Source organism: Pongo abelii, chromosome 4 (assembly GCF_028885655.2).
Source record: "Pongo abelii isolate AG06213 chromosome 4, NHGRI_mPonAbe1-v2.0_pri, whole genome shotgun sequence".
NCBI classification, from domain to species: Eukaryota; Metazoa; Chordata; class Mammalia; order Primates; family Hominidae; genus Pongo; species Pongo abelii.
The window spans coordinates 75,457,902-75,470,303 of NC_071989.2; the positions used below are offsets into that span (position 1 = coordinate 75,457,902).

The window sequence follows — 12,402 nt, forward strand, 5'->3', positions numbered from 1 at the left end:
TCATAGATATCAGTTTAAATCTAGTTGACTTATACTGTTGTTCTAGTCATTTTTTTCTCTATTGGTCTTCTGCCAAGTCATTCTATTATTAAAAGTGAGGTAGGAAAGTTTCCAACTATTGTTGAACCATTGATTTTTCCTTTTAATTCTGTCAATTTTTGTTTTTTGTGTTTTAGGTCACCATTGTTATATACGTATATGCTTATAATTGTTACATTGTATTGATGTATTGATCATATTCCCATTATGTAAAGTCCTTTGTCACTGTGACACTTTTGGTCTTGAAGTCTATTCTGTCTGATACTAGTATACTCATTTTGACTCTGTTTGCAAATAATATGTTTTTCTGTCTTTTGACTTTCAACCTGTGTTTGCCTTTCAAACTAAGTGAATCTCTTGTATATAGCAAATGGGTGTATCATGCTTTTTAGTATCCATTCTGCCAACCTCTGCCTTTCCATTCAATAGTTTAATCTTTACATTTAATGTAATTATTAATAAGGAAAGATACCCTTCTGCCATTTTTCTATTTGCTTTCTAGTTGGATTATCTATTTTTATTCCTTAATTCTTCAATTACTGCTGTTTTGTGTGTTAAATATATATTTTTTAGGGCACCATTTAAAAATATCCTAATTTTTCTTTTCTTTTTGAAAGATAATTTGGCTAGAATTCTTGGTTGACATTTTTTTCTTTTAGTACTTTGAATACATCATCCCACTGCCTTCTGGCCTCCATGGTCTAATGAGAAATTGTTTTATTTAGAACACCTTGTATGTGGTGAGTTGCTTCTTTCTTGTTTTCAAGATTTACTCTTCAACTTTCAACAATGATGTGTTTGATTTGTGTCTTAGTATATATCTCTTTGAGTTTATCTTAATTGGACTTGTTGGCTTCTTAGATGTGGAGATCAATGTTTCTCAACAAATTTAGGAAGTTTTTGGCCAATATTGTTTCAATTATTCTGTCTTTCCTTTCATCTCTCTCCTGATACTCCTATTATGCATTTATTGATATGCTTGATGGTGTCCAAAATGTTTCTCAGACTCTTTCCTTTTTCTTTCTGTTCTTTAGATTGGGTAATCTCAATTGACCTATCTTCCAGTTTACTGATTTTTTCTTTTGTTTGAAATCATTTGCTGTTGAACCTCCATTGTAAAACTTTAAGTTTCATTATTGTACTTTTTAACTCCAGAATTTCGATTTGGTTCCTTTTAATAATTTCTATCTCTTTATTGATATTCTTTAATTGGCAAGATGTTATTTTCATGCTTTCATTTAGTTCTTTATGCATGGTTTTCCTTAGCTCCTTAAAGATATTTAAACAGCTGATTCAAAATCTTTTTCTAGGTGCTGAGCTACCTCAGGGACAATTTCTATTGATATATTCCCCACTGTGTATGGACCATACTTTCTTGTTTCTTTGCATACTTCATAATTTTTTTGTTGGACACTGGAAATTTTTAATATTATAATGTGAGGATTCTGGAAATCAGACTCTTCATCTTTCCCACAGTTTCTTGTTTCTACATGTTGCAGTTACTGTTTTTAGTGGTTTTCCTGAACTAATTTTTTAAAAGTCTGTATTTTTATCACTTGTGACCACAAAAGTGTATGTTCTGTTACCTTAGTGTTCAGCTAATGGTTGGATACAGAGTTCCTTACATGTTTTGAAATAAAAAAACTCCCAGTCTTTGTAGAGGGGCACTATGTGTGTGTTGGGGTACAACTTCAATAAACAGCTCTGTTTTAGTCCTCACTTTCTGCTTGTGCAGAGAGGAAAGTCAGTCAGAGGCAAGAGCTTAAGGTGTGTTTAGGTCTTTTTGGAACACGTGCCCCGTCCTGTTTGTGTGTGGTCTTCTAGATTACTAGAAATATGTTGGAGCTTTTTGAAGACCTTATTCCCCAATACATATAATTCCTCAGCCTTTTCTTCTAAGCTTTTTTGTTAGTCTATTGTTTGCCCCAACTGTTATCCATTGCTTCGCATAGCAGCAACTAAAACATTTTTGCCTGTAAATGTTTTTGATAAATGTCCCTTGGGTAGCAGTTATAGTGCTCAGTGGGTACCAGTTGGGTGATCAATCTGTTCTCTCACTTTTTCTGGATTTTGAGTCACAGTGAGAAAAATTTTCCCTCTCTGTAATTCTGGAGCAATTTACCAATGTTTTCTTATGGTATTTGTATAGATTTGTTTTACATTTAAGCCTCTAATCCATTTAGGTTTTAACATAGTGTGTGGTGGGAGAAATGTATCCAATTTTATATCTTTCATATGGCTATCTAGTTATCCTCTCTGCACTTACTATCTTTTCCTACTGATTTGAGATGCCTGCTTTATAATGTACCAAATTCCCATGTGCAGTTAGTTCTAAGTTGGTTTTCTATTCTGTTCCATTTGTTTCTCTAGTTGTGTGCTGATACGACGCTGTTTTTCATTATGGAGGCTTTATAATGAAAAAAGTACTGTACTCCCCAAATTGTTTTACTTTTTTAGTTTTTTTTCTGCTGGTTATTCTTGCTTGTTTGCTTTCCAAATGAACCTTGTAATAAACTTGCTTTGTGCCAGAAAAAAATTATGATGATACAGATGGTCCCTGGATTACAGTGGTTCAACTTACATTTTTTGACTTTACAATGGTGTGAAAGCAATACACATTCAGTAGAAACAGTACTTCTAACTTTGAATTTTGATCTCCTAGACTAGCAATATGCAATGAGCTGAAGCGCCCAGTCAGCCATGTGATTATGAGGGTAAACACTCCATACTCTACACTGTACTACTGTGTTGCCAGTGTTTTTTGGATATTGTGATTTGTGTTTTTGCATCTCATCATGTCTACAAAACATTCATTTTTATTTTTGTTTTATTTTCTCTCCATTTCCTGGTGACGAGACAAAATATCCGTTTTTGACTTACAATATTTTCAAATTACAATAGGTTTATCTGGAGAAACCCCATCATAAGTCAAATCTGTATTTTATACTGGGAGTGTGTTTTGTGTATATATTATCTTCATAAGATCTGATATGCCAAAACATATGTCTCTGAATTTCTTCAAGTATGCTTTTGGAACTTTAAGGGGTATTTTGTAGTTTTCCTCATAGAGGTTTTGGGCATTTCTTATTACATTTGCACATAGGTATTTTATTTCATATTTTGATGTCATAGATGGGGGCATTTTCTTCTACTTAACTGATTTTTGTTTCTATATATGAAACCTCTTAATTTTATAATCTACTATTTTACTGCGATTTCTAGTAGTTTTCCCATTGATTCTTGGGGTTTTCCAGATATAAAAAATATCAGCTGCTGGGATATATATTTGGTGGCTTTGCAAGAATTGTGAAAACCCCATGTTAACAAAGTTCTGGGAGTTGGTATTCAGTAATAAGACCCATTAATCAAGTTATTCTCTCATATGCTTCAGCATTTTGTAAGCTGTTACTTTGATTTTAGGCCTAGATCAGCCTCTTGCAAATATAATTTGTTTTTTCTTTTGAGACAAGGTCTCACTCTGTGACCCAGGCTGGAGTGCAGTGGCGTGATCACAGCTCACCAAAGCCTAGACCTCCCAGACTCAGGTGATCCTCTCACCTCAGCCTCCCGAATAGCTGGGACTACAGGTGTGCACCACAATGCCCAGCTAATTTTTGTATTTTTTGTAGAGATGGGTTTCACCATGTTGCCCAGGCTGGTCTTGAACTCCTGGACTCAAGCGATCTGCCTGTCTCAGCCCCTCAAAGTGCTAGGATTATAGGCGTGCAACACCGTGCCTGGCTGCAAATAGAATTTTTAAAGTAGCATTATCACAACTATCTTAGTCTGTTTGGGTTGCTATAATAAACTACCATAAATTGGTGGCTTATAAACAACAGAAGTTTATTTCTCACAGTTCTTTAAACCAGGAAGTCCAAGATCAAGGCTCTGCCACTTTCAGTGTCTGATAAGGGCCTTTTTTCTGGTTTGTAGATGGTGCCTTCAAGTTGTGTCCTCACATGGTGGGTGGGGCAAGGCAGTTATCAGGGGCCTCTTCCCTGCCCCCCATCGCCTGCACCCCCCACCCCGTGATAGAGTCTTGCTCTGTCATCCAGGCTGGAGTGCAGTGGTGCAATCTCGGCTCACTGTGACCTCCGCCTCCGGGGTTCAAGGAATTCTCCTGCCTTAGCCTCCTGAGTAGCTGGGATTACAGGTGCCCGCCGCCACACTTGGCTAATTTTTGTATTTTTAGTAGAGACAGGGTTTCACCATGTTGTCCAGGCTGGTCTCAAACTCCTGACGTTGTGATCCACCTGCCTTGGCCTCCCAAAGTGCTGGGATTCAGGGGCGTCTTTTATAAGGGCACTAATTCCACTCATGAAGGCTCTGCCCTTATGATTTGATTACCTCCCCAAACCTCCACCTCTTAATGCCATCATATTGGTGACTGGGTTTCAATGTATAAATTTTGGGGGCACTCAAACATTCAGAACATAGCAATGACCCTTTATACCCTCAAAGACACATATATACACAGTCATACATGATCATCTATTTTGCTTTTGAGAAATAAATGTATGTATGGGGCTGAATACATTCTACCCAATGAGGTCACCAGGTAAGTTAGTGCAGTATTTTTGAAAATGCTATCAAACCCTTCACCTGTAATTTGTTAAAGCTGAGGTAATAGTTCCTGAAATTTTGCTAACATTCTTTTAAATGCAATTTTGTGCCTATCATTGCTTTTTAATCATAGTAATCCTATGTCACTACATGAGAGTTTGCTATCCCATTCTAATTCTGAGAAAACAGAGGCTCAGAGGCTAGTCACCTAGCTAGGAGTGGAGCAGAAATCAGAACTCAAATTTCCTAAGTCTCAATGTTCATTCTTTCCAACATCTCAAATACCTGCAAATCCTGCTGCTGCTCTTACAGCCCATTTCTTACCTGTTCTCAGAGGAATCAGGAAACAGCTGCTCAGCATCCTCTATTAAATTATTCCTTCATATGCATGAATTCTGTGATTTTGTTCTCTTCCAGCTTCCCCTTCAGCAGATTAAATAGCCCTGATTCTGTTCCTTGTAGAGTTTATCTTCCAACTCTTTTGTCAGTTTTAACAAAGAGGTTGTGACCCTTGGGTTCCTGCTCAACAGAGATCTTCCTCATTATTTTGTAACCTTTATACCTCCTTCCAGGGAGAGTTAAATAAAGCCTGTGGATTTTTGATCTGGATGTCTGGCAGGTGCGCGCTCACACAGAAAGGTTTCCAGCAGGGCTTGCTGATGAAAACCTCACTCCAACTACGAAGTCTCATTCATGGCAAATGAAAGGTGGTGGCACCTCTGCTTATCCCCAAACCCACAAATGGGAACCGTGAAGGTCCAAATTCCAGAGCAAGTCCCATTTTGGCAGGAAGAGAGTTTTTAATGAGAATATTTAGAAACTAGGAACTGCTGGCTAATTACTTCGTGTGAACAATTCTTCTTTGGAAAGGCACTATCCTTTCAGCTTTCTAATCATGTGTAAAAATTACCCCGACCCAGAATTTCATTATTGCACCTGAACCAGGCTGAAAATTGGAGAAATTAAATGGCATAAAATAGAAGCAATAAAAAGGAGAATAAACCTTGAACGTTAACAGCTACACGGTGTTCTGGATGCTAAAGCACAAAGCATGTCAAACACACTTCAGTGGATTTTAAGAAATCCACCAGATGCCACTTGTCCTTCAGCATCCTAGGGCTCTCTTCCTAGCCTCTTCTCTCTGTACCCACAAAAAAGGTGCCCAATTTGGATAATGACAGGGTGCTTTTTGTCTTCCATAAACTACTACTTGCTTTTTCTCCTTCGGGGAGTGACACGTGGCTGATATCACTGTCTTTCAGAGGAAATTGATTCATGAGTCAGAGAAATGGGTTCAAGTCAGCCTTTCATGGATGACACCAACATCTGTTGTGAAGGGAACCTTCACAGACCTTTGATAAAAGGAAGCTGTGGCACAGTGGAGAAAGCACTGTTTGGGAATAAAATGGCCTTAGTTGGAATTTTTGCTCTGCCATTAAATAGCTGGATACCTCAAGAAGCACTTCTCTGAGCCTCTAAATCAGAGTTGCAAACTGAATCTGGCCTGTGCGTCAGTTTTCACCTGCAGACATCTTTATTTTGGCTAACAAAATGTTTTATTTTTTCCGTAGTCCCCACCACTCCCTGGAGGTCAGACTTAGCTGGCTTCACACTTCGACATCACCCACCTGGCCCCCCTAGTGTGCCATCACTCATCTGTGCAATGAATCTTCTTAGAATAAATGTATCTATGTTTCCCTAGTTTGCTGTTGCTCACTTGAGATTATAATTTCCTAAAGTCAGGAAACTATTTAACTTATTTTCTTCTAGCACAATATTAAGGGCAAATTAGTACTTAATAATTGCTCATTGATAACGTTTGTGTGTGTTAACATATACCTTCTTTTTTCCCCTTGTTCTTTCTTGCCTTTCTGGGAAAACCTAACAGTGGTTAGAAAGCATGTTTGGGGACTGAGCGTAGTGGCTCACACTGTAATCCCAGCACTTTGGGAGGCCAAGGGGGGTGGATCACGAGGTCAGGAGATTGAGACCATCATAACTAACACGATGAAACCCCATCTCTACTAAGAGTACAAAAAATTAGCTGGGCATGGTGGCACACCCCTATAGTCGCAGCTACTCGGGAGGCTGAGGCAGGAGAATCACTTGAACCCAGGAGGCGGAGGTTGCAGTGAGCTGAGAGCACGCCACTGCACTCCAGCCTGGGCAACGGAGCGAGATTCCATATAAAAAAAAAAAGAATGAACGCATGTTTGGGGAATGGTCATAAGGTCAGGTTTTATTTTACTTGCACTTTCCCTGCTCCAATTTGGACCTTTCATATATTTAGATCCACAAATGCACAGGTATCTGTGTTTGGAAGGAAATTGTTTTGGGCTCTTTTTGTTAATTGATGCTAGCACATTGGGGATTGTGATGAAAGGAGACTAGATGTACAAGTAGAGCAGAGATGATCCCAGAGGTTATCTTGCTCAACACCTTTGTTTTGCAGAGGGAACAACTGAGCCCCAGATAGGGCAAGTGAGCCCCAGATAGGGCAAGTGCCTTGCTTTGAACCCCACCCTGAGGGCTAGAGCCCAGTACTCCCTCTGCTGAGCTCCAGCTTCTATGTCTCATCCACTCGAAAGAGGTTGCATTCTGCTTGGGTCTTGGCTCAAGACATTCATGTAAAGCTAATTAAATCTTTTAAATTGAATACCTATACTGAGTTGCTAAAATTGCATTTTTAAAAATGGAGGTAGTGATGTGTTCTTGTAGAACTAAAAATCTGTAGGCTAAGTTTATTTTCTCAAAAGATTTATGAGTCGAGTCACAGAAACCAGATGATTAAAGAATGTAAAGATTAATTCAATTGTCATAAAATTCTGAGTAATCACATTTTGAGATAATCATTTATTTATGGTAAATGCTTTTTGCTTCCATTTTCCTTTATTTTATTTAGTGTGAATTATTTTATTGTTTCCAAGAGGATATAACTTTACAATAAGTTAAAATGTTACATTGCATTTTCTTTTATAACATGGAATTCAATTATATTGCATCTAATTCACTTGTGTTCACTTAAAGGCTGGATTTTTTAGGTGTTTTTCAAGTTACTAGAAATATAACTTCTCCTTTTCCTCATTCTCTTTTCCTTTCCTTTTTCTCCTCTTTTTCTTCATTATTATTCTTTCTCCTAAAATAAATCCTTTAGCATTCTCTCCTGCTGGCGAAGGTCTACAAAGCTGTAGCATATGAGAGCCAGAAGGGGCTGTAGAGATTCTCTTGTCAGGGGTTCCTGACCTGTGGTTCACCCACACATGTGAAGTCCTAGGTGGGCTTTGGTGAGAAGCCCAAGAACTTTGAAACTGTATGCAAAATTCTGTGTTCATATGCACTTCTCTGGGAAGAGGGTCTATTGGCTTCATCACATTCTCAGAGGGGTCCTTAACCCTAAAGGTTAAGTAAGAGTCACTGATGAGTAGAACAATCCCTCTAGAAATCCAAATAACTCATTCAGTATCACATGACTATTTGGTGACAGAACCAGGAGTAGAAAGTAAGTCTTTTGGATTCCAACACAAGGTTTATTCTGCTACACCAAGAAAGCAGTTTTAATGAAGTTTTATATATAGTTGTTATGGCTCCTTAACCATATTTCATGGATGGCCTAGGAATTAGAAAAAAATTACTTATAAAATCAGATTAATTAAAACATCTTAACCAACACAGAACAAAATGCTTTCTAAATTCCAAGGGCTTTAATTCCTTTCATATAAAATTTCACACACTCTGAGTATGTCTGATATATAACTGCATACAAATAGAGAGAGAGAGAATATGTTGGAGTGGGAAAAGGAGAGAAAACTTCCAAATCAGCAAGCGTTTTCTCCTTCCTAACTCATGGGGGTACCCTTCCTTGAAAGTACCCAGGATTTCTTGAAATCCCCAGAGTATACATTCTGCTATGTCTTTCTCTTCTATTCAAAAAACTGTAACCAAATGCAAGGGAGAATGAAGCCCTTAACAATTGCGACACCCCCGATAACTGACTGTGAAGCCATAAGGACGCTGGGTACCACTGCCAGGAACCACAGTCCCACAGAGTGCTCTCTTGTAAAGCCTGCAGCCACCCATCCCCTGGTCTAATAAGCCAGAAGAAGACAGTGCTTTCTGCGGTACTTTCTATCAACTCCTCTTCTACCACTCCTCATGGCCACCTAATCCTGCCTGGGTGCTATGAGCCTTCCCTGTGGGCTGCGTGACCAGGAAGGATCTATGATCCTGGTCTTCACACTCCATTTTAGCAGTTTCATCGGTATGGTAGAGATTTCCAGCTTCATTGTCCACATTAATGTAAATTGTCTTCCTTTCAGGCACAAAGATCAACTCCTTCCCAAATGCTCTGATCATGGCCAGCTCATTGATTGTTAACGACTATGAATGGATATTAAAATTCATCTCTGAACCTCGTTTAGTCCTCAATATGCAGAGAGAAGCTTTTCTCCCCCCCCCCGATGGTAATAAAGATGATGATTTAATCTTTTTTTCTCATGCTCTAATAGGATGGAGACGAATCATGCCGAGGCAGTTTAATCACATTTGTCGTAATAGAGGCTGCCATTCTTTGGATTCTGTTTTATTAGCAGCATTTAGAGATCTACAGCAGCTCAGATTGCTGCTCAGTTGGCCTAACAGCATGACATCTATTTCCAAAAAATAAAAAAAATAAAATAAAAACAGGGATGAAAATAAAGAAAGGAAGGAAGGAAAGTAGGAAGAAAGGAAGAAAGAAAAAGTTAACTAAGCCTGTGACAGAGGCCATTTGAAGCACTGGGCCAGGCTAAGGTCTGCTTGAGAGGGTGCCAGGAGCCAAGGCTTGGGCCCAGAGAGGAGCGGCAGGGGGAGGCTGCCTTTGAGGCTGAGCCACTGACCACACACCCTGAGTGACGGGCTCCTGAGACCTTAGGTGTGTGTGCCCCAGGGAGGACACTGAAGTTAGGTCTTCTCTAAAGTTTTCAAGTCTGGACTTTTTCCTGCTGTGGTTCCCCCCTCTGCCCACATAGATCCCAGGGTTATTGGACCTCCATGACTGATGTTTTGAGTGCGTCTTGACACTGCTGGGCTCCTCAGATCTACCCTTTCCCTCAGCAATGAGATGATCAGGTGATTTTGCTGCTGCTTTTTCCCCACTGGATTCACCATCCCTCTCTGGGCTGTCAGGAGCAGGCAGTGAGTTTTGGCAAGATTAAGACCTCAGCAGCCCACAGAGGCATGTCTTTCAACTGTCTGGATAGGAAAAGTCACTAAACCTCAGGCTATGGTGGCAACCGTGTGGCATCATGTTCTGGAGCACACAGCACTTGGTGGCAGCACACTATTCTCAGAGGGTAGAAGGGATGAGTTTTTAATACATCATGACCATTATTTGGTCTGTGAGAAAGATCATCTGCCAGGATCCATTTCCTAGGTGGAGGGAGGGAGAAAGATGCTATGAAGCAGGCAAGTTTCACAGTTGTATTTCCTCGGCCATTAACTTAGAGTCTGGGTTCGAAAATTAGGTATCACCCTGTGAGCCTCTCAGTATGTGAGTGGCCATTATGATATATGAATAAATCTAAGCCCCTCATGGTAGAAACTTCTTTGATTGACTTTTATACATTTTTTGGCAGAAGCTTCTTTAAGTGCTTTTCAGACTTTTTTTCATTAAGATGGAAAAGATTTTAGATTATCTAGCAGCAATGGTTGTGTGTGTGTGTGTGTGTGTGTGTGTGTGTGTGTGTGTGTGTAGAGTTTTGGATCTTGATATTGAAAGAGTGACAGTCCTATAGTCTTTCAGGGGCAGTGGTTGGGAGGAAGGCTTATAAATAAAGAGACTTCTAGTTTATTTCTTACTAAACTATCTGTACAAAGACCCAGTACAATATGAACATTCATATCAGCACCCAAAACTAGACACCGATGTTAGTCCATTCGGGCTGCTGTAACATAAATACCAAACAAAATACTGGATGGATTTATAAACAACAGAAATTTATTTCTCACAGTCTTGGAGGCTAGGAAGTCCAAGGTCAAGGTGCCAGCAGATTCAGTGTCTGACTAGGGTTTGTTTCCTGATTCGTAGAGGATGCCTTCTCACTGGTTCTTCACATGGTGGAAGGGGCAAGGGGCTTCCTGGGCCTCTTTTATAAAGGTGCTAATCCATTCATGACGGCTCTGTCCTTATGACCTAATGACCTCCCAAAGGCCCCACCTCCTAGTACCCTCACTTTGTGGGTTAGGATTTCAACATGAATTTTGAGGAGAGATAAGCAATCAGTCCACTACACAACCCAATGACAATCTGGAAGGGACTCGCTGTAATTTTAAGGCAGATGGGATTGGACCAGGAAAAATCTACTAAAGCTTTAGGTTTTTTTTTCCAAAGCAGACTGAAAAAAAAAAAAAGTCAAGAGATACTGCATGTCTCCCTACAATTTGTCCTCTCACTAAAAGAACAGGTCCTATGTAAATTGAAGATGATCAGTTTTACCTTTTGGGTACCCCTCTTTGATGCTGGAAAAAAATTTTTTCCCTCCCAGGTGCCTCCCTTACCATCTTTCTACATATAGGCAGAGACTAAAAAAAAAAATCTCAAAATCATTTGAGCATATGTGTGAGTGCATGTGTGTGAGAGAGCATGAACATGTAGGTACAATAGCACTATATATTCTGGGAGGTGTAGTCTCCATGAGTAAAGCACTAGGTTGGGAGCACAGACATGAAGACATTGGCAGAATTCCAGTCTCTCATGAACTCTGTTAGTTCAAGTATAAGGGAACAAGGAAGAAAATGTATGTAGATACCTCCGTAGTCAGTCAAAGGATTATTAATGAAAACTTTCACGGAACTGAGAATTAGCCTGGGAAACTGGAGTATTACACTGTCTTTTGACAAACTCTGTTTAGAGAAATGCTTCATTCAAGGAAGACAGAATGATAACATGGGGCACATAAAAATATTGTGGTGAGCAAAGGAAAGGATATAATATCTGGGCAATTCAGAGGAAAATCATACCTTTCAAATCATCACAGGCTGGGCACAGTGGCTCAGGCCTGTAAGCCCAGCACTTTGGGAGTCCAAGGTGGGCGGATCACAAGGTCAGGAGATCGAGACCATCCTGGCTAACATGGGAAACCCTGTCTCTACTAAAAATACACAAAATTAGCCAGGCATGGTGGCGGGCCCCTGTAGCCCCAGCTACTTGGGAGGCTGAGGCAGGAGAATGGCATGAACCCGGAAGGCGGAGCTTGCAGTGAGCCAAGATGGAGCCACTGCACTCCAGCCTGGGTGACAGAGCGAGACTCCGTCTCAAAAAAAAAAAAAAAAAAAAAAAAAAAAAGTTGTCACAGAACACAGCACAGAAGAAAATTTCACAAAGTTTTTTTGAACTTTCTTAAAATATGAATCGGGAGGAAGTCAAAGGTAAAAAACGGCTGGAACAAAGAGGCCATTGGACAAGATGAAAAAGGATTTAGATGAATCAAGAGATTGGCTCATAGCTAGAAGGCAACTGCAGAATTAACAACTACATTAAAGGCAGCAAAAGCAGAATTGGGATGAAAAAAAGCAGAGTGCAGATGTCCTACAATCGCAAGAGATTTTATTAATAATCTAGATTTTAAACTTCAGATAAATGTATAAATTAAAGTGGATAGAAGATATGGAGAATGTACTTAATTCTTTATCTCTAATAGGTGAAACTGAAAAAAATACAATTATCTATTAGTTCTGAAAGAGATCTATGGTTAAAGAATTAATTTCAGAAGCTTAAAGTTATTTAGTGGAATTAAAAAGCTGATTTTCAAAACCCTGGATAAT

General features: G+C 39.4%; 1 long non-coding RNA gene across 1 annotated transcript in view; it reads left to right on the forward strand.

The window, feature by feature from the left end:
• LOC134761398 (uncharacterized) overlaps positions 1-9,081 on the forward strand; it is a 43,973-nt gene extending 34,892 nt beyond the window's left edge. The window contains exon 3 of the long non-coding RNA XR_010139965.1: positions 8,919-9,081. This is a non-coding gene — a long non-coding RNA (uncharacterized LOC134761398). The remainder of the gene's footprint in view (positions 1-8,918) is intronic.
• The last annotated feature ends 3,321 nt before the right edge of the window (positions 9,082-12,402 follow it).